Raw genomic sequence first — 13,648 nt, forward strand, 5'->3', positions numbered from 1 at the left:
TGGCTCTCAGTTAAATACCTTCTCCAGGAACAAAAGGCAGTACACAGCTGTTTCACACCTTAAGGTTCACACTCCCTTGCTTCCTACCAGAGTCCTCAAAGACACAAAAGACTCTTCCTGTGGAGTTGTCTGCTTCCCCCAACTTCCTTACTAGACCCCCAGCATTTGTCTTACTGTATGAGTGTGAGACATGTTAAAATCCAGTGGCACCAAGGTATCATACAATAAAATAATGTGATTAATGCATAAGTAAAAGAAATTCCTATACATGCCCCTTCCTGATTTCTTATGTTTTAACATGTTTGTTACACTTACATGTTTCCAATTTCAAATGTTAACACAGATGTTCAGAGTAAATACAGATTGTAGTTTTTCAAATGATGATTTCATTTAGTTTGGGGAAACAGCTCTCCAACTTTACCTCATGTAGAAAAAGTCATTTCCTTCTAAACCTAATAAGTGGTTTTGTCATCTAGCAAGAACTGCAGTCAAGCATTTGCAATAACTAATAAAAAAAAGCACTTGGGACAATTGTGTTGGTGACAGCTTTTGTTATAATATCAATAATATTTCTATGAATATGGGATACTGTTACATGTTTGCATAGACTTTTGTGGAATATGGAGACACTCCTGGCATTATATGAGCAAAGTGAGACTCATTTTTTAGGGTTGGTGGAGATGAGTGTGAAGATCCAAACAATCCCTGTCAGTGATGGAGAAGCTTTGATGAAAATATTTGGTAAAAAGTTCACCAGCATGAAGGAAATGAAGTTTCAAACTTTCCTTAGGAGGAGCCCAGCACGCCTGCTTAAAGAATAGTAAGTGTGGCGATGTGGATGCTTGCAGCGACTGCTGTATAGAGGCCATCCTGCTACACATGAAACACATCAGAGTCATAATTGTTATTTTAGTCACGTGTTTGTTTATTATCCTTATTGTTTTATCTGGGACAGTTTGCAGACATCTCAGAGAGAGGAGACACCAGCATCTGAACAGAGACTCAAACCAGCAACCTGCAGCTCCCTGCTTGGCTGCTCCAGTTTTCTCCTCACTCATGTTGCCCACCAGTGATTTCTAGCTGCCCACCCACACAGCAGGCTAGAATATGCGCTGAGCCTCAGCACCCAATACTTGGACATGTTTTCTTTATTAAACAATGAACCAGACCCCAAAAAGTAAACAGCTGTTATTGCTAGGCAACGGGAGCAGCATTTGGAGATGCAGCACCTGACATTCCTGACCATGTGGGCGGAGCATGCATGAAATGGAATGTTTAGTAGAACTGTGCAACACAAGCACTTAGTTCCAACATGTTTCATTGTATCCAGACACAGCTAGAGACACATCTACAGCAGCATCTCTGTGCAGGACAAACAACAGTTGACGAAGAAACATCGAAAACTTCACTTCACTCCTCTACAAAACGTTGGTTCCTTTGTTTAAAAGGCCAAAATGAATCAAGGGAGATCGAGAAGAGGATCGGCGAGTGCTTCATCTCACAATACAGTACAGCTGATTCATTTTAAATTTCAAATGATACAGGCTGAAAATGTCAAATTAAAAGAAGAGGCAGAAAAATCAAGAGGAGAAGCTAAAAATTCAAAGTTTGAAACTGAAGTAGTATTGCAGGAATTACTGGATGTGGGTCTCAAACTTAAAGGAGAGAAGATGAGAAAACAACAGGCAGAAAACGAGAATGAAAACATGAAGAAAGAACTGTTGCAAGCTCAAAAAGCATTGGAGGAAGAGAAAAGCACAGCACAAGAAGCCAAAAATAAATATCAAACTGCAAAGAAGGAGGCAGGAAATGTGATGCAGGAATTACAGGAGGTGCAGGAAGCTTTTGAAGAGGAAAAAAGCAAAATGCAGTTGGCAACACAAGACGCTGCAAATGTAATGGCTGAAGCTGAAACACTAAGGAAGGAATTACTGCATGTGAAGCAACAACTTGAAGAGGAGAAAAAATGTAAACACGAGACAGAAAATGAGATTGAAAATATGAAGAAAGAATTGTTGGAAGCTCAAAAAGTGTTGGAGGAAGAGAAAATTAAAATACAGGAAGCAAAGAAAGAAATGGAAGATACAAAGAGTTACACTCAAAACATGAAGGAGGAACTGATGAAAGTGCAAGAGGAACTTGCAGAAGGGAAAATTGAGTTGAAGGTATTCAAGAAAGAAACGACGGTGACCAAGAAAGGCTGCAAAGATGAACTTAAAGAAATACAAAAGCACAAAAAGGAAGCTAAAGAGCTCCTCAAACACAAAGGGAAACTGGCCAAACAGCAGCTGAAAGAAACATTTAAAGATGCCGAGGAGCAGCTCAACAAAACCTTAAAAGAGCTGAAGGCAAAAGAAAAGCAAGCCGAGGACAGGAGGGGATTCTGGAGCAGACTGCTGAGAAAGAACTGACCCAGCAGCATCTTCCTCCTTCCCCCTCTCTCAACCTTTCTTTCACAAAAATCCCCCCAAACTTTACTTGGGACGTTTGTTTGTTTTTTAAAAACTCTATTCTGAATGCATGTACTGACATACAAAAATAAAATTGCCATAACTTGACCTCATGTTGCCTGCTTCTTTTCTTGTGTGTCTGTGGATGTAAAACAGTAACACACTTTCTGCTCTGTGTGTTTTTAATTGTAAATAAATGCAATATGTTTTCATTTTAAAATGCAGTGCAAAAAACTTCTGCTCTAAATCTTTTTTTAGCAAAATGCTTTTTTTGCCCCTTCCTGATTTCTTATGTTTTAACATGTTTGTTACATTTACATGATTCCGATTTCAAGTGTTAACACAGATGGTCAGAGACAGAGGTTTGGACAGCTCTTTCCCTTTATTTGTATTTATTCAGGTTATTTTTATACTCAAAAATCCATCCACAAGCTCCAACGCGTCCAGAACTCTGCTGCCTGTATCATCACCAGGACCCCTTCTATCCACCACATCACTCCTGTCCTGCAGCAGCTTCACTGGCTCCCGGTCAAATATCGCATCAATTTCAAAATACTCTTGCATACATTTAAGGCTATTCATCATCTCTCCCCTCCTTATCTCTCTGATCTGGTTAAGATCACCGCCCCATCTCGTTGTCTCAGATCTACTTCTTCCCTTTCACTCTCCGTCCCCTCCCCCCGTCTTGCCACCATGGGGAGCAGGGCTTTCAGCTGCTCTGCTCCACGACTCTGGAATACCCGACCTCCTGATTTAAGAAACATCTCTTCCTTCTCTCTCTTTAAGTCCCAACTCAAAACTCACTTTTTCAAAATAGCATAACCTCCCACTCTGCTCTTTTATTAGTTTATGTCTTATGCTTTTACCATTGTGTGAACTGCTTGCTTTTATCTTGCTTTTTATTCTAATGACCTTGTGACCTTGTTTTATTCCAGTGACATTGAGTGTTTTGAAAGGCGCTTTCAAATAAAATGTATTATTATTATCTTTGAAATATCTCAGTGTGACACTGATACTGTACATGAGTGTGGTAGGTTTTGAAAACAGCATCAGCAGAGTACACAGCAAAGGGGAAAGGAACAATTGTTCCTTTCACATTTTATACAAAACATCCAATCCTGGATCATATCCACTTAGGATTGAGTGTTCCAAATACACCACATTTTGACAATAACCACGGCATAGCAGCTGATGAGCAGCAGATAGATACTGCTCATGGCACCACTGGTGCAACTAGACTTGCAGTCAAGACCGCCTAAACCAAGACCAAGACCAGAGGGTATCGAGACCAAGACCAAGTCGAGATGAAGTCGAGACGAGACCAAGACCGAGACCAAGACCAAGATGAGACAGAAAAAAAAGTCTTTAAACTGCAGCCAGATGCTGCTTCGTTTACGGGTGTCAGGCATATTTATGTGTTTTTGCTTTCGCACAGCCCTCCTCACCACTGTCTACTGTCTCACTCACTTACTGAGAGGACAGACGCACCCTCCACTTGACTGTCGTGAAATGCAGATCCAAAAGCAACAACGTGGCAGGTCAAGAGACAACAGCAGTATCCTGAGCAGCGAGGGGTCCAGCAGCAACAGCAGTATGTGCAAAAGGCATCAGCAAGGAGAAAACACCATCATCATGACTGGATGGATGGAGATGCGTTTCCAACAAGCTGCAACTTCACTGTGTGTGAATGCAAATTGAGAACACTGTCTGAGTTGGACATTTGTTACGTTTGGAGTGAAACGGCAATGGAAGAGACAGTGGGCGTAGATTTCGTTTTGGCATTGGTGGGGATCAATGACCAATGATTCAGTTTTTTTTTTCCTTTTTGTCTGTGCTTCTTGATAACAAAAGGAGAAATGTACTTGCCTAAATATGCTCTTCTACATGCTTTTAAACCATTTAAAATTACAATTGATAGTTTTATATGTGAGTTATATAATGCTAAATTACAATTAAACAAATGACTAAGTATTTTAGACTTTCAGTCAGCAAGCCGGCCTAAAAATACATCAATGTAAACACACTGGCGACAAACTGAAATACGGCAAAGAATGTGGGAGAAGCTTCCCCACTTCAGGTGACTTAAAACGACATGAACTCTTTCACAGTGGGGTCAAAAAGCATCTCTGTGATCAGTGTGGGTCATCCTTCACCACTGCAGGTGACCTTAAAACACACAAACGAGTCCACACAGGAGAGAAACCATACAAGTGCAGACAAAGGCCTATCTCCCCTCACCACACTCCCTGCCGGTAACTGATGCCCTCAGGGGTCGGTGGGTTCGTGGTTCTTGGTGTCCGGGGCTGGGCGCTCAGGTATGTACCAGCTCACTCCTGGTGACTACTTGGCAGGGCCTGGTGCCTGTTGCCCGGTCAGGCCTCTTCCGGGGCAAAGGGGGCCCTCGGGCCTCCGGCCTCTGGGCCTGCGGCTCGGTTCACTCTGGCACAACTGGCTGCCGGCAGAGCCGGCAGGCACGCCACTGCAACCCCCTCTGGCTTCTGCTCCGTGGCTGCTGGGTGACCCCTCATCTGGGGCTCTCCTCAGCTCTTCCCAGGACGGTGGCACGGATGCCCCTCCGGTGGTCCTCCTTGGGCTCTCGCACTCTGGGGCCTCTGGATGTCTGGAGCCTGGATCTCCTACATGCCTGCTTCATGCCCTGGGAGACAGGGCTATGGCTCTCTACATCCTCTAGCAGATCATTACATGGGGAAACCTTTTGAATACAAGCACGCTGATCTACACAGGTAGAAGTGAAAAAACACTGCCATCATCAGGTCAAACTTGAAATTTCAAAATTACCCTCTACAAATTTTATACTGCAAATTGTCACTGAGGTTCTGTAATGACAGGAAAAAATTGTATGGAATGTTTATTTCCTTGAAAGTGGATCAAGTCATCCCATATTCAAAGCCAAAGTAAAATGTATTTCTGTAGCTGTTGACCAAAGTGACCTGCTCTCCCTCTTGAGCTACAGCAACTCCTAATGTAACATTAAGTAAGATAAATACCACCTTGAACCTCTTGTACTCTACAGTGTTTGTGTAGATAAAGAACTCTATGAATGTTTCTTAATCACTTTAAATCCTTTAAATAAATTTAGAAAAGATTAAATAAATAATCATAAACAACCTCAAAATATTCTGCTTGATCTGCTTGCAAACTGTCAGGGGTTAGTACTTAAAAAATTTACATATGAATGTACTACACAAAAGGAGTTCATTTGGATTTTTATCAACCCCAATTTTAGACTGGTCAAGTTCTTCTATACCAAACTCGCTCATACATGTCTTTCTAGACCCTTCTTTGTGCGCTGCTGCACAGTCATGTTGGAACAGGAAGGGGTCATCTCCAAACTGTTTCCACAAAATTGGGAGCATGAAACTGTCAAAAATGTCTTGGTATGTCTGCGTGTATAGATGCGCCTGCTCCTTATTTCAAAACGTGTAGCTCTCCGACGTTATATCCTGTACGAGAGTTTGTCTTGTATTATGTTCAAATGTTTAATAAAAACGTGTATCACTCATTGATAAAGAAGAAAACTTTGAAGAAAACTCTGAAATTATCCCGATTAGTGAAGAGTGTGTCGTTTCCGCAGCACTATTCTTTGTTTCTATTTAATGTATTTAAATCTAGTATTGTGTAGATTCAATGAGAGTGATCATCACGTGTTCTTACATGATATTGTAAGAACTGTATTTAAATAATGTAATGGAGAGCAGAGGATCATCACACTTTTTTCATATAAATGGTAAATGGCCTGTATTTGTATAGTGCTTTACTAGTCCCTAAAGACCCCAAAGCGCTTTACACATCCAGTCATCTACACACACATTCACATACTGGTGATGGCAAGCTACATTGCAGCCACAGCCACCCTGGGGCGCACTGAGAGGCGAGGCTGCCCAAGGACACAACGAGACTGTCCAAGCCGGGGCTCAAACCGGCAACCTTCCAATTACAAGGCAAACTCCCAACTCTTGAACCACAATCGCCCTTTTTCGCGTACTGTATAAGACACAATGAGTGAAAAAAAAATTATCACCTGTGATAAAGGGCATCGCATTGTGGAGGGGGAAGCATGGATTAAACAGTATCAATAGATCAAATGAGTGTTCGGGCAGCTTAAGAACAGTGAACTCACTGTGATGTTCAAGATGTCCAAATGTCACTCGGGTTAATTGCACTGATGGTACATTTTGTGCTTTGGGGACCAGACACTCTGAACATCATGTGCTGTTGGTTCTTTGTGGTTAAATGAGAAATTGCTCAATCAGAAACCCACAAACACCCGCAGAGAGAGATGAAGTTATTTTAAAATATCTGAGGGCTGCTGTGCATCCTTCAGCATGTCTTTATTGCACACCATCTGTTGCTGTGCTCACAGTGCCAGGTGCATGTGCAGCACACAGAAACATGCAGTGGACTCATGTTATCGTAGCTCTAATGAACATCATGTGGATTGCTTTCTTTTTACCTCCACATCTTGTCCCAGGTAAGAGCTTTGCTTTTGGTGTTTTAAATAGAAAATGTTCGTGTAAAATTATGCCTCCAATAATAGCTCATGTTTCAAATATAATCACTCAGTGTAGATCCATTGTTTTGAGGTGATGTCATTTGCAGTGTTTGTGCAGAGAAGAAGCACGAGCATCTCTGATGAGGAAATCCTGCTGAGAGAGTTTTGTATTCAGCCTCCACCTGACATAAACTGGATATCAAGTGTACCAGCAGTCTACATCCCTGATAATAAAACCAACTCCACCAACACAAGCTTAAAAAGTAAGCTTCCTATCTGCTTTCATCTCTGCTCAAAATAGAATCAAGACTCTACATAACAAGGAGTTTAACATGTACCAAACCAATAACTACTGACTATTGAGTTCTATAGAAAATGGTGCCACTGAATCTTTGTGAATTAATAATTTGCATACCCACTTCTTAAATTATGTAGTTACGTAATTATCTCATTAAATCAACAGTTTCAGATTTTCCTGTATAGAAAGTTGTTTTTGCATTATTTTCTTTGTATACAGCTAAATAGTTTTGTCCTGTATTTCAACCCTTAGGAGACCTTGATGGGACAAAAGCAACTACTTCTCCTGTAGTGGAGCTGAAGGTCCCAGGAGTCACCACACCCTCAGAGACAGTTTCTCCCAGCAGCTCTGCAGCTCCTCAGCGTAGAGTGAAACAACAACCGAACTCTCCTTTCCAAGCAAATTATGCTTCCGGTTTACGTGAGTTAGTGTGATGTTACTTTCATTATTTGTTTCTGAAAATGTGGATGAACAACTTGCCAAATTTTTTGCACCAGCACTAATCAGTCATTGTATATGTTCAAACTTGTACCACAAAATATTTAGGCAAAGTTTAGCAGAAGTCCTGAGTTATTTTGAACCTTCACACATTCTGCTGGAGGGAAATGATATAAAATACTCATTTATATGTTTATGCACTGAACAAAAATATAAACGCAACACTTTTGTTTTTGCTCCCATTCCCCATGGGATGGACGTAGAGACCTAAAATTCATTCCAGATACACAATATAACCATCCCTCCCAAACAGTGGTCACAAATCAGTCCAAATGTGTGGTAGTGGGCACATCTGCTATATTGAGATAATCCATCCCACCTCACAGGTGTGCCACATCAGGATGCTGATCTGACATCATGAGTAGTGCACAGGTGTACCTCAGACTGCCCACAACAAAAGGCCAACCTGGAATGTGCAGTTTTTTGCGCTATTGGGGGTCTGGGGTCCCAGAACCGGTCAGTATCTGGTGTGACCACCATTTGCCTCATGCAGTGCAACACATCGTTGCATGGAGTCTATCAGATTGTCAATTGTGGCCTGTGGAATGTTGGTCCACTCCACTTCAATGGCTGTGCGAGGTTGTTGGATATTTGTGGGAACTGGTACACGCTGTCATATACGCCGGTCAAGCACATCCCAAACATGCTCAATGGGTGACATGTCCGGTGAGTATGCTGGCCATGCAAGAACTGGGACATTCTCAGCTGCCATCTGCCCTGAACAATGTGAACCATGATTCATCCGTGAAGCGCACACCTCTCCAACGTGCCAGACGCCATCGAATGTGAGCATTTGCCCACACAAGTCTGTTACGGCGACGAGCTGGAGTCAGGTCAAGACCCCGATGAGGACGACGGGCATGCAGTTGAGCGTCCCTGAGACGGTTTCTGACAGTTTGTGCAGAAATTGTTTGGTTGTGCAAACCAATTGTTCCAGCAGCTGTCTGGGTGGCTGGTCTCAGACGATCTTGGAGGTGAACCTGCTGGATGTGGAGGTCCTGGGCTGGTGTGGTTACACGAGGTCTGTGGTTGTGAGGCCGGTTGGATGTGCTGCCATATTCTCTGAAACGCCTGTGGAGACGGCTTATGGTTGAGAAATGAACATTCAATGCACGGGCGACAGATCTGGTTGACATTCCTGCTGTCAGCATGCCAATTGCACGCTCCCTCATTGCTTGTGGCATCTGTGGCATTTTGCTGTGAGACAAAACTGCACATTCCAGGGTGGCCTTTTGTTGTGGGCAGTCTGAGGTACACCTGTGCACTACTCATGATGTCAGATCAGCATCCTGATGTGGCACACCTGTGAGGTGGGATGGATTATCTCAATATAGCAGATGTGCCCACTACCACACATTTGGACTGATTTGTGACCACTGTTTGGGAGGGATGGTTATATTGTGTATCTGGAATGAATTTTAGGTCTCTACGTCCATCCCATGGGGAATGGGAGCAGTAACAAAGGTGTTGCGTTTATATTTTTGTTCAGTGTATTATAATGGCTTGTCTACTGAGCCTCTATAATCATAAGTACACACTTATTAAGGTAGAATTTTTAAGATGGCTTTAAAAAGTATTTTATCCTACATAGTAGAAGAAATGAAAATGCATTTTGCAGTCATAATTTATTAAGGGAACTACAACGCTAGCCAAAGATATCTTTAACCTACTTAACCTAACCTACCAAATATTATATGTTTCTGGTTATGGTGAGTTAGTATGCTTCTGCTTTCCCTTTTTGTATCCAAAAACATGGATGAAAATTTTGTGAATCCTTTCACAAAATTGATTCATTGTAAATTGCTCAGAATCCTCACATCAGTACTATTTTTCATTACTTTAGCGTTGGTCACAAATTTAACAAACATTCAGAGACGACATCACCTCTACTACACCTTGCCTGGAAGTGATCAACAAAATGAACAAACTTCTTTGTTTCACATTTAGGTTCACATATGACAGCCTAGTTGACATTTTAAGCAAATGAATATATATTTATTGATATAGAATTTTGGAGCTGGTTTTATTCAGTGTTCAGATTTCTGAAATGAAAGGTGTGCAAATTAGGACATATTTTTTATATACAATTACATTTTACACTTTAAAAAATTTGTAGCAGGGCTCTAGACTAACTTTTTGCCACAGTTGCACTGGTGCGCCTAACTTTTTTCTTAGGTGCACCAGGACAAAAGTTAGGTGCACCCAAATTTTTCAAAAAATGATGCCAGGTCTCTCTTGGAAATGAGATTTTTAAAACTTTTAATTTTAAATCTTCTTTTGCTGCTGGTTCAGTCAATTTTGGTTGTAGAGTGAAAAAATTTGCAGCATCAGAATCTAGCGCAAAAAAGACATAAACACAGAGTTCGGACCTCATGCATAATATGTGAGCTGTCGGCTTCCAGCCCCGATGGCACGTACGTGGACACGCTGACATCTCACTGATGTATCGGGTCCGCGCTCTGTGTTTACTCCTTTGTTTGGAATCCTTTCACCTGCTCTCATCATGTTTTAGTTGTTTGGAGGTTGTTAAAATAATTGTGTGAGCTTTAACCTGAGATTCTGGCGTTTCTGGTAAAAATACACTTATATTTAAAAGTACATTCAGAATTTCATGAATCAATATTGCTTTATTCAAGCTACTCACCTCCCTCTATCCAAATGCACTTTCAAACATAGACACGCGAAGGACTACAGGAATATCTGGACTGGACTACGGCCAGTCAGAGAGTTCCCACCTATCTCTGTTTGTTTTGTTTTGGGGTTTTCTGCACTGAACAGCTGGTCTCTATGGAAGCCTGTTTCCACCATTAAAAAAAAATCAAAAACTCGAAATTTCGAGTTATCTTCCTCAAAATTTTGAGTTACTTTTCTCAAAATTTTGAGTTACTTTTCTCAAAATTTTTAGTTATCTTTCTCAAAATTTCGAGTTAGCTCTGCCAATTAGTAATGTACGTGAATGAGGTCATTTTCTTGCGCAACAAATTGGCGCTTTCTAGAGTACGTTTGCTGATTGTAACGCCATGTGATTCAGGTAATAACACAAGGATTTCATCCTTTCTGAAGCCACGGAGAAAATACTCAGCTATTTGTACATTCATGACTGGCTCTAATACTGGTAGCTTAGCTGTAGCATTTGTAGCCAAGGACTTCAGTTTCCGGGTAACAAGGAAATGACATCATTCACGTAGATTACTGACTGACAATGCAACTCAAATTTTTAAGTTACTTTTCTCAAAATTATGAGTTAGTAAGTCAAACTTTCGAGTTAATTTACTCAAAATTTCGGGTTAATAAGTCGAAATTTCGATGGCTACTTTTTTTTGTGTGGCAGAAACAGGCTTCCATAGAGCCGCACCGGTGCGACCTAGAATTCTTTTTAGTTGCACCGTTGAGAAATTAGGACCAAATTGGACCAAATTGGTCGCACTCTAGAGCCCTGTGTAACATACAAAAATGTTCCTTATTCTTACTGTTACTATTGGTTTATAGAGATTTCTTTTCTGTCGTACTTTTTAAAACAGTCTAATACATTTCTTATTGTTTATTGTCCAGGATGTTGCCGCAGCTTCTCTCATATAAGAATTAGGCAGGTTGATATCAGCTCATATTACATTACGGATCAACGGTGTCCAATGACTGCAGTCATGTAAGTTCCTTTACAGCAAGTTTACTTACATTTCAATACATATTTATTACACATGCAAGTGTCATAAATCATTCTAAGGATGACCATTGCTTAGGAAATAAAGTAGAATTCAGGGACAATGAGAGTTTTAACATATAAGCTTTTATCTGGTCTTAGTATTTGCTCTCACCTGTCATCTAAATTTTGTCTCATGCACATCTTTATTTTGCAGCTGTTTTTATTTTGTAAAATAAATAAAACAATACATTTTAGTAATGATAATCCTTTTTCTTTGTTTCAGTTTCGTTATCAAAAAGTCTCGTGAAATCTGTATTGATCCCTCTTCGCCCTTGGTCCGCAATGATATTATAATTCAGGAAGCATTACTCTCCAGGAAGCATAACCATCCTTAAACTATTACTCTCCTGCTCATCTATAAAGTTTGTTCTGAAATATAAAATGTAAAAATCCTGCATTATTTTAAATAAAGCTCCTGCTCAGTCAGTGAATTTATGATCAGAAGTGTGTACCAGAGGTTATTCATTGTTCAGATTTGAGATGTATGTGTGTGTCCATATATATGTATGTATGCATATATATATATATATATATATATATAGTGTGTAAATGATTAGTAGGGAGGAATGGTTCAGACATGTCTGGGTGCTGAGACTGAACAGTGATGGGACAATAAAATGCTCCTCTACAAATTATTTAAAATTATTTGTGAGCCTCTTCTGACTTTTGGTACAAAATGTTGCTGGTGTGAAAAACTGTAGTCTGTTTGAAAGACACTTAGCTATGATAATATCAACTTTACATCGGAGTGACACCATTTGTTAGATGTCCGTGTAGCTTCTCAGTCATCCAGGTCATGGAAAGGAGCTTGGAAATAAAAGCAGCTGGACTTCTTTAAATTTCTTGCAGATGTTTCAGACGTGAAAGACAGTTGGTGTCGTAAGCCACTCCCACCTACAATGCAGTCTTGAGATCCTTTCCCAGTCACCTGAACCCCCATTTACACCTTGCATCAGATGGTATCAATTGGTCACTTGATAGGGTTAGGCAAGATCCCACAGTGGTTTCACCCACAACCTCTGGTGATAATGACCCACACTTTTTTTCACACCTTGGCTCATGTTATGACATGACACATGATTAACGACCCCTCATCAGCAGTGCACTCAAATACACTAATAGTATTTTAGTGTGATTTAAAATGGGGTAGCACGGTTACCTCACTGCAAGAAGGTCCTGAGTTCAATTCTACTATCAAGCCAGGATCTTTCTGTGTGGAGTTTGCATGTTCTCCCCATGTTTGTGTGGGTTCTCTCCGGGTACTCCGGCTTCCTCCCACCGTCCAAAGACATGCAGTTAGAGGGGATAGGTCAATTGAAAAATCTAAATTGCCCATAAGTGTGAATGAGTGAATGTAAGTACAGATGGTTGTTTGTCTCTGTGTGGTAGCCCTGCGACAGACTGGCAACCTGTCCAGGGTGTACCCTGCCTCTTGCCCTAAGATAGCTGGGATAGGCTCCAGTGCCCCCCGCAACCCTGAAAAGGATAAGCTGAAGCAAATGGATGAATTTAAAATGGTCTAAAATAATTTTTAGACCATTTCACTCATTGGATTTATTTCATTTTTCTGACAAATAATATTTTGATGAGACAAAATGTTCTGATGAACAGAAAATGCCTGCTTCAAATCCACCTCCATCGTCCCGATACCCAAAAACTCCAACCCATCTTGCCTCAATGATTACCGCCCAGTAGCACTCACCCCCATCATCACTAAGTGCTTAGAGCAGCTGGTCCTAGCACACTTCAAATCCTGTCTCCCCCCCACCCTGGACCCCCACCAATTCGCATACCGCCAGAACAGGAGCACAGAGGATGCAGTCTCCATCGCACTGCACTCTGTCCTCTCACACCTGGACAACAACAACACCTACGCCAGAATGCTGTTTATAGACTTCAGTTCAGCATTCAATACAATCCACCCCTCACAACTCATCAGGAAACTGACAGACCTGGGCATCAGTTCCCTCATCTGCAAATGGTTACTGGACTTCCTGACCAACCGCCCCCAACATGTCCGGCTGGATAACCGCTGCTCATCTACAATCACGATGAACACCGGTGTACCACAAGGCTGTGTGATGAGCCCTTTCCTCTACCCCCTCTTCACCCACGACTGCAGACCTGCTGATGGTTCCAACACCATCATTAAGTTTGCAGATGACACCACGGTGATTGGCCTCATC

The sequence above is a fragment of the Copadichromis virginalis genome, linkage group LG3, assembly GCF_057382275.1.
Source record: "Copadichromis virginalis isolate Kocher_CV1m ecotype Utaka linkage group LG3, C_Virginalis_male_GT1.1, whole genome shotgun sequence".
Lineage (NCBI taxonomy): Eukaryota > Metazoa > Chordata > Actinopteri > Cichliformes > Cichlidae > Copadichromis > Copadichromis virginalis.